The following is an 8357-nucleotide window of genomic DNA, read 5'->3' on the forward strand; positions in this document are numbered from 1 at the left end:
CCGCACGCAGAGTACGGAGCAGAGCCGGCTTCCGCAGTGGGATCTCACACACATCCCACTCCCCTTCTTGCCGAATGCCTCGGGACTCTGTGCGGTCAAGTCTGCAGATGTGGCCTCACTCTGCGCTAGGAGATCTGGGTGGCCGGCAACGTTTTGCAGAGTGCTCCTCCAGACGGGGCTCGTCGGCTGATCCATGAGACACAGGACACCTGAGAGAAGGGCCGACAAACCCCACAAAGTCGCTCCCAACATGGAGAGGACAGGACCACAGCGGGGCTCTCGCAGTCCACGCTTTGGACAGGTCTTGCTGCAAACTGTGGTGCTCGTCAGGCGCGAGGAAGTTTCCCAGGGCAGGAGCTCTAAGTGACACAGCAAAAGCGACACAGGCGATGCAGCAGGATGTACTTCAGCTCAGGGCTCAGGAACCACGGGGTGCAGCGTGGCCTGCAGCAAACCAGACACATCAGAAGCCAATGTCCCACCTTTTACATTCAGTGACATTGAACGGAGGGAGTTATATGTAGCAATCATCTTCCTGGGGGACCCGTACAGCACGCATGACCACCGACACTGACCACGAGTCCTTCCTAGGTCCTGGGGGCTACCCCACTTTACACGCACGGTTCCATGCACAAATCTACGCGTGGCAGTTGTTAGGCCCAGCTTAGAGATGAGGAAAACGCTGCTGGAAAAGCTAAGTGAGAAAATCAGACTTCAGCACACCTGCCATCTCCAAGACCACTACTACTGTATGTGCTAGGGTCTCAAGGGTTGGGTGTGTGGCATTTTAAGGGACTAATTGTAGGTGGTTTTCTTCTCTCCTACACCTGTTTAGCCTGAACGTGCACGTACATGCTCTGCTGCAGGTGCACTGCCGTATGTAGACCAGCAATGCTCTTTCCTGCCTCGGGTTCTCGTCACTGCCTTCCGGAAAATCTCACCTGCTTTACAGCCAAGCCAGGTAGGCCTGGTCAGCCGCACAGTGAAACTCCTGCAGTGTCAGAGCTAAGTGCTGGCTGAGACTTTAACGGCGAAGACAGTGGAGTAATGGGGATAAACTGAGCAAAACTGTATTGTAACGCAGATGAACGTCTAGAAGCAAAAGAAACTGACACCCCTGAGAGCAGGCGACTGTCTCTTACTATGATGTTAATAGCAGCTTGCTGTTTCCAGTGTCTCCGTGTGCCAGGGTTTCCAGTCAGCGTTTGTGTTTATCTGCTCTTGGGCTACCTGATCAAACCTCTGCAGAGATCAGGGATATCTAAATTGACCCAGTATCTGCAGGCTGGCTGCTCAGAGGCCGTGGTGTGGAACGGCCAGGACATCGCTTAGTCATACGGGGCACAAGCATGTCACTTGCCACTCCTGTCTTTCTGTTTCATCAAACCCTCTTTTCTCCTGAATATTGACCATAGCAAAGTCATTAGCCTTTGAGATGCATTTGAAACATCAACTTGCTTTGTTCAAGAGGTTTAAGACACACGTAAGTCTTTCTTGCCATGCTCAACACACACAGCCGGCCGTTTCTGAAGTCAGTGTTTCTGGAACAAAAGCCTCGGCCTGCCCCAGTGAACATTCACACTGAGCACACTGTCGCAAGGCTGCTTGGCCAACCAGCAGGGGGCAGGAGAGAGCTGCAGGGGCCACGTGGGGTCCCTGCAAAGGCGCCTCACTCCCTCAAATCAAGACCGGTGCCTCCTGCCAATCCAGCGGCTTCCTCCAAGGGGAGGAGGCCTCTTCAGCTGCTACTGCACTGATTTCAGACGGCTCAGCCAATGGGGCAACAGATTCAACAGAGTTCCATGTTGTTTAAGGAAAACTTCTGTTACCAGGCAACCTTAGTACCATATTCAACGTAAAATAACCAACAACATTGTTTCCAAAACAACATGCTACTAGTGCCTTATCCTTCAATGCTGCTTAAACACGGAAAAGTATGAGGAAAAAAGAGCATGGCACTTACTTCTTAAAAAATAACACCTCTTCCAGGTTATTTTTACCCCTATCATAAAGACTTAGAACTGTGGATTCCCTACAGGAATGTGGAGTGGGGTTGGATCCCCACACTGACCCAGCCTCACCCCAGGTCAGTCATCCCCCCACCACGGGGTTCACACCTCTCCAGACACTGTCACCTCATCAAGGAAAGGTGGTGTCTCTGAGCTCTCTTCGCAGGAAGCACCCGAACGGGAGCTAGAGACACAGACACACCCACAACTACTTTGAAATCCTAAACATATTTAAGGACTTCATTATTAGTTTTTTAAAACTGTAAGAACAAAGTGACCCTGGTTTTAACCTCTCTGTCACAATAACACCGTGTACATCTGTCTTTTGCTATTTGTTCCTTCTCCAGCAGCTGCTGCCTGGCTGGCCGACTGCAGAAGAACAGCCTCTGGTACTCCCGGGAAGCCCTCGGTAAAAGCGTGAACACCACGATCACGTCTCAGGACGCCGCACATGTTAGGGTCGCCCACAGACCGCCATTCCCAGTGCCTAGAAGGCACTGAACGGGCCTCCTGTTCTTTGTAAATGTCAACTTTCCTAAGCTAAGTTTTCTTGAAAATTTTTAACTGCAGTCCACACGTACTTCTTTGTGCCTTGTTTTTATCCTAGAGGAATACTTTTATGGAAAATTAAGCTTGCAAGGTTGAAGGATTTTCTGAAAGTCGACTCCTAATCCTGGAAGAAAAAAAAAAATGGGCCAAATGTGGTGCTCACGCCTGTAATCCCAGCAGTTTTGGAGGTTGAGGCCAGGAGATTGCTTGAGCCCAGGAGCTCGAGACTAGCCTGGAAAACATGGCAAAACCCTGTCTCTACTAAAAATACCAATAATAATAATAATAATAAAGCTGGGCATGGTGACGTGTGTCTAGTCACAGCAACTCAGGAAGCTGAGGTGGGAAGATCACCTGAGCCCAGGAGGTGAAGGCTGCAGTCAGCCCAGATTTGCATCACTGCACTCCAGCTTGGGCGACAGAGTGAGACACCGTCTCGAAAAAACAAAAAGCAAAAACAACTGTATAAATCATTATAGAAGGGAGCTGGCCAGGCGCAGTGGCTCACGCCTGTAATCCCAGCAATTTGGGAGGTCGAGGTGGGCAGATCACCTGAGGTCAGGAGTTTGAGACCAGCCTGGACACTATGGCAAAACCCCATCTCTAATAAAAATACAAAAATTAGCGGGGCATGGTGGTGGGTACCTGTAATCCCAACTACTGGGGAGGCTGAGGCAGGAGAAGCACTTCAACCCTGGAGGCGGAAGTTGCAGTGGGCCGAGACTGCGTCACTGCACTCCAGCCTGGGCAACAAGAGTGAGAGTCCACTTCAAAACATAAAAATAAAAATCAAGGGAGCTAATGTTTTTCATTTAAAGGAAGGGAGAAGAACATTCAGTATTTATACCTCTCAAGCACACATCTCCAGTGGTGTCCTAAAGTATTCAAGATACACATTCCTACAAATATAGCTCAACACTACTCACCAAGTTACATGCTAAAAGCACATGCATTGTAAGAATGCTACATTATATTTTTTGAGCATCTGTATCCAATATTTTAGCATACTGGCAGTTTTCCCTTCAGGTGCTGTATGCCTAAATTATTACATGTTTAGTCATTCATTTTAGAATTTATGACTATTATGCTTTAGGCAATAAACATAAGCTACTAAATTAATGACTTAGGGGAAAAGTTACTAAGTTAACTTGGAAGTTAAACTTTGCAAACTGAATTTGTTGGACCTCATTCAAGCTAGATGATCAGTTTTTTAAATTGTTTCCTGTGTGTTTCCCTCCAGGATGGAAATAGCTTCACTCTCATCCACTGTGCACACTGCAGCCCACGCCTCTCGTCTACCGCGCCACACTGCAGCCTGCAATTCACCCTGTACCAGGCTTTCCACACCGTACCTGAAAGTCACTAAGTATAACCAAGAAGGAAATGAAAAGCAGATAAATGACCTCCACCCCTACATCCAGCATGCAAATGTTAAACATTCATCAAAGTAAAACCAAAATCCCACGTTAGCTCACGATTGTAACTGGTAGAGTTATGTGCATGGCAATTTAAAAAGTCTAGTTAAGTAAAAACCTAATTGAGACTCTCAAGAAAGACATCTGCAAAGATTGACAGTGAGGAGAGGACTTCACTCTGCATCCAGCCTGTTCTGGAAGCCACGGCCAAATATCAGGTTGTATAGATCCGAAAAGCAGGAAAAAACAAGTGTTGAAAGGTGTACAGTCTCAGCAATGTACAAATTCGATGTAGGATGCTCAGAAACCTTGAATTTCCAATCAGGAAACAGCAACATGAGCAAGTTTCCCAGCAGTGCCCACTTTCTACCTACGGCACGTGTAACAGTTACGCTGGCCACCTCCGGGGGAACAGAGGCTTCCTGGTCACATTCGCTCTGGCAGCCACACAGCTGGCCCCGCCAAACACCTGTCTAATACTGAGGAACCACTCTCTCCCTGGGCTTTGCTCACTCTAGCCAGGAGAGCATATTTACAGAGTACTTTACTGAGTCCTCGTTCAATGCGTCAAGCTTGTTGAAGGCAGGGCAACCCCATTCCTGGCCCAATTAAGTGAACTGAGCAGAGCAAATGCCTCCAGTTGGACGGCACTCAGTCACAACAGCAGTGGCCACTGTTCACAGGGCGCTGGCTTCGTGCCGAGAACAGTTACAAGCGTCTTCTCTCTGTCCGAGGAATGTGCACTGCAACCCTGTGGGGCCGTTTGCAACGTCCACCAGAGTTCTGAGGCAGCCAAGTCCAGGCTGTCCGTGGGCCTTGCCACGTGGCCGTCCACGTCCCCTGCAGATCAGACCTCACTGCAGGGACCATGGGTTCCAGGGCTGCCTTGAGGCACATGCTCCCTTCACCACCTCCTCCTGGCCCCTGACATCAACCCTCACCACTGCTGCCAACACTTGATTTTCTGATGGCTCCTGAGGGGCCTGTTCTGCCCTTCCCTGCTGCCTGCGTCCGGCTTGGAGGGTACCCACATCAACGCCAACACTCACGTAATCACCAACCTTTCCACGGGGCTTGATGCCTAGGAGTCTCAATATCAGAAAGTCAGATTCCTGTGCTTGTTGGAGAATTTCTTCCCATTGTACAAGTGAAGGAGATAAAATTCTAGGTGCCTGCAATAACCTCATTTCCACAACGAAGCAACTTCAGCAGTAGCACAAAACAAACAAACAAAAAAAGCTTTTTTTTTTTAAACTTCTTTTATACAAGCTAAATACAATTTAATTTTTACATCCACGTTCTCATCAGCTCCCACCTGGTGAGCAGGCAAATAGTAATTTTCAAAGAAACAAATTGTTGCATAATTTTAACACTTAGCATTATCACTATTAAGCAAGAAGTATCCCAAAAATACATGATGATCTTGTTCTCACGTTCAAAAATTGATTGTCACACAGTGAAATAACACTTAATGCAAAGGAAATTTTCTTTTCAGGTATCTGTTCTGGAAAAGAAAAAAAAAAAGATTTCTGGCAAAGAGATAAACATTAATTATGTAACAATCCAAAATGCCTCTGGGAAAAATGATGTCATCCAATTAGTTCTTTGAAGTGTTACAAATGCAGCTGAGTTTTAATAGTAATTTCTCCATAATTATCAAAAGAGTCTTTAAAAATCTTAGTGCTGAAATAACTATAAATGGATATAATACGCAAAGCAGAAGAGTTAACATTTGGGGTAGATTTTGGCCCATATTTTTAACATATGCATAGTTATTCACCTAGTTGAAGCTTATCCCTCTCCTCCTAGGCTCTTCAAGACTGATTTTCAAACATAGACTGGCTTTTGGTACATGAAGGCAGCTTTAAAAGATGTCAGGATCAGGCCGGGCACAGTGGCTCAAGCCTGTAATCCCAGTATTTTAGGAGGGCAAGGTGGGCCGATCATTTGAGGCAAGGAGTTCGAGACCAGCCTGACCAATATGGCAAAACCCAGCCTATATTAAATATTTTTGTAATTAGCCAAGCGTGGTGGCACACACCTATAATCCCAGCTACTTGGGAGGCTGAGGCAGGGAGAACTGCTTGAAACCAGGAGGCGGAGGTTGCAGTGAGCCAAGATCGCACCACTGCACTCCAGCTTGGGCGACAAAGAGAGACGGTCTCAAACTAGAACTTAGCCCTCAGGAAAAGCATTGAGCACCCCCCACCCAAACCAACCCAAGGAATCACATGGCAATGGTTATCATCTGATTTCGACAAATAAAGTTCTGTTCTCCCCTCTGAACACAATGGTAAACACCTGCCATCAGCCCACAGAAACTCCCAGGACCCAGTAACACTGGACTAGCAAGATCAATGGGCCACGTATGCAGGGTTCAGCAGCAGAAAGTCATGGCACCGAGAATGGTGTGTGCTCAAACCAGATTCCTTGCTTTCGGGGTGAAGGGGCTTCCCGGGAAAATCTAGTCCAGTTGGATGGTTTCCACTTCCACCATGAGGAGGAAATGGGGGGTTTCCTGAGGGCACTGACAGGACCTGGGTCTCTGCCCCTTTGTCCTCTGTCCTGTTATGGGATGAGGGTGGGCTGAAGGCAGGTTTCCCCTACATCTTCCGGGCAGGAGAGATGGAGCTGACAAGTGGACGACGCTTTTTCCAAAACGTTCCCATGTTTATAACCTGTTATCAACCTGTTTTCCCTGGAGATCAGTGAAGCAGCATCATTGATTCTCTTCCATTAGGGACAACCCGGTGTTACGGGAGGCAGGAGACGACATGCGAGCTGGTCTGAGTCAGTCACTTGTGTCTGGTCCCCAGCGTGCTCGTCTATCAAATGGGCGGCCCCACAGACCAGTGACTTTGAACCAGAGTTCCATGGAGGTTGCCCAAGGACAGGGAGGGGGAAGAGGGGGAAGAGGAGGAAGAGGAGGGAGGAGGAAGAGGAAGGAAGGAAGAAGGGGAGGAAGGAAGGAAGAAGGGGAGAGGAAGGAAGGAAGGAAGGAAGAAGGGAAGGGGAAGGAAGAAGGGGAGGGGGCGGAAGAGGAGTGTGGAGGGAGGAGTGTGGAGGGAGCACTGTGGAGGGAGCAGTGTGGAAGGAGGAGCAGAAGGGGGGTTCTCTGAGGAGGAGGGCCAAGTTTTTGTGGTGTCTTGGAGTCAGAGGTGGCAGTGGCTTGGGCTCTAGGCCCTCTGTTGCATAGTTTTAGGCTTTAACTATTTATATTTGTGGACTCTTTAAAAGATTTAATTTGAAGGAAACCGGAGTTGGGGATACCTTGCTTCTAAAACACAATTTCTCAAGCCTGAGACTAAGTGCTAGGCATTGCTCATTCTGTTACAATCATTTCCTCCTATTTAAAATCAGCCACACACCCCCAATCTCTCTTCAGGGCAAACATCTTTTCCGAGGATCTCAAACAGCAGAGCGAGCGGCCCGTGACCCCAGCCGTGGGCACGAGGAGTGAAGAGGAGACGTGTGGAGAGGGCTGCTGATGACATGAGAGGTAGAGGCCCGGCACCTCCCTCCAGGGGCTGTGCTCCTCCAGGCCTAAAGGACATCCTCGCCTCTGGGGTGAACAAGCAGCACAAACTATCAACACTTATTCCAAAAGAACAGGAAGAAAATTCAAACGAAGTTAATACAGTTACCCCAACACAACACTGCAGCAGCCCAGAAACAGGAGGGCCACTGAGCCTGAGGTGGGCGGTTCCAATAGCAGGACAGCGACGTTGGCATTAGGGCTTTTCGGCAAAGAAAAAAAAAAAAAAAAGACACAAAAGGTAACATAGGCCACCCATTATTTCCTGCCAGTGGAAAGACACCCACAGGCCCCCAGATGCCAACGGCCCCTTGGGAACGAGCTCACGCAGCACTTCAGGTCTTCGCACGAGCAGGCACGTGGTGTCCTCAGTACCCCCGCCTGTGACACACACACCACAATTGACTCCCATACCTGAGGGTCCAGGGGAATGGCGGGAAGTTCTCGGGGGACCGGGCATCCTGTGAGGGCACTGCATGACTATGTACCTCAGAGGGGTCCCCGGGCAGGTGCTCTCTCTCCAAAGGATGAACTGGATCCTGACCACACCCAGATTGCGCTGGCCTCCAAGCCGAGCGCCAACATCTCACATCCAAAGGGATGCACAGATGCCTGCTGCACGTGGAGCCCAAGCCCCTCGCAGAGCTCAGGACGAACCCAGTGTCCAGGCCTGGGGCCGTCACCAGCCAGGAGAGGTGTCCGGGGCACTTCCCAGCGATGGCCACAAGAAGAAACAACTCAGGACAAAGCCAGTGTCCAGCCCCAGGGCCGTCACCAGCCTGGAGAGGCGTCTGGGGCATTTCCCAGCGATGGCCATGGGAAGTAACAACTCAGGCCCATCAGGGGCTT

General features: G+C 49.2%; 1 long non-coding RNA gene across 1 annotated transcript; it reads left to right on the forward strand.

Annotated features, from left to right (window-relative positions):
* Positions 1 to 829: 829 nt before the first annotated feature.
* Positions 830 to 3347, forward strand: LOC144333297 (uncharacterized). The gene is made up of 2 exons (XR_013401842.1): positions 830 to 961; positions 2357 to 3347. It is a non-coding gene; the product is annotated as an uncharacterized LOC144333297 (long non-coding RNA).
* Positions 3348 to 8357: the final 5010 nt, after the last annotated feature.

This window comes from Macaca mulatta, chromosome 12 (genome assembly GCF_049350105.2).
Source record: "Macaca mulatta isolate MMU2019108-1 chromosome 12, T2T-MMU8v2.0, whole genome shotgun sequence".
Taxonomy (NCBI): Eukaryota; Metazoa; Chordata; class Mammalia; order Primates; family Cercopithecidae; genus Macaca; species Macaca mulatta.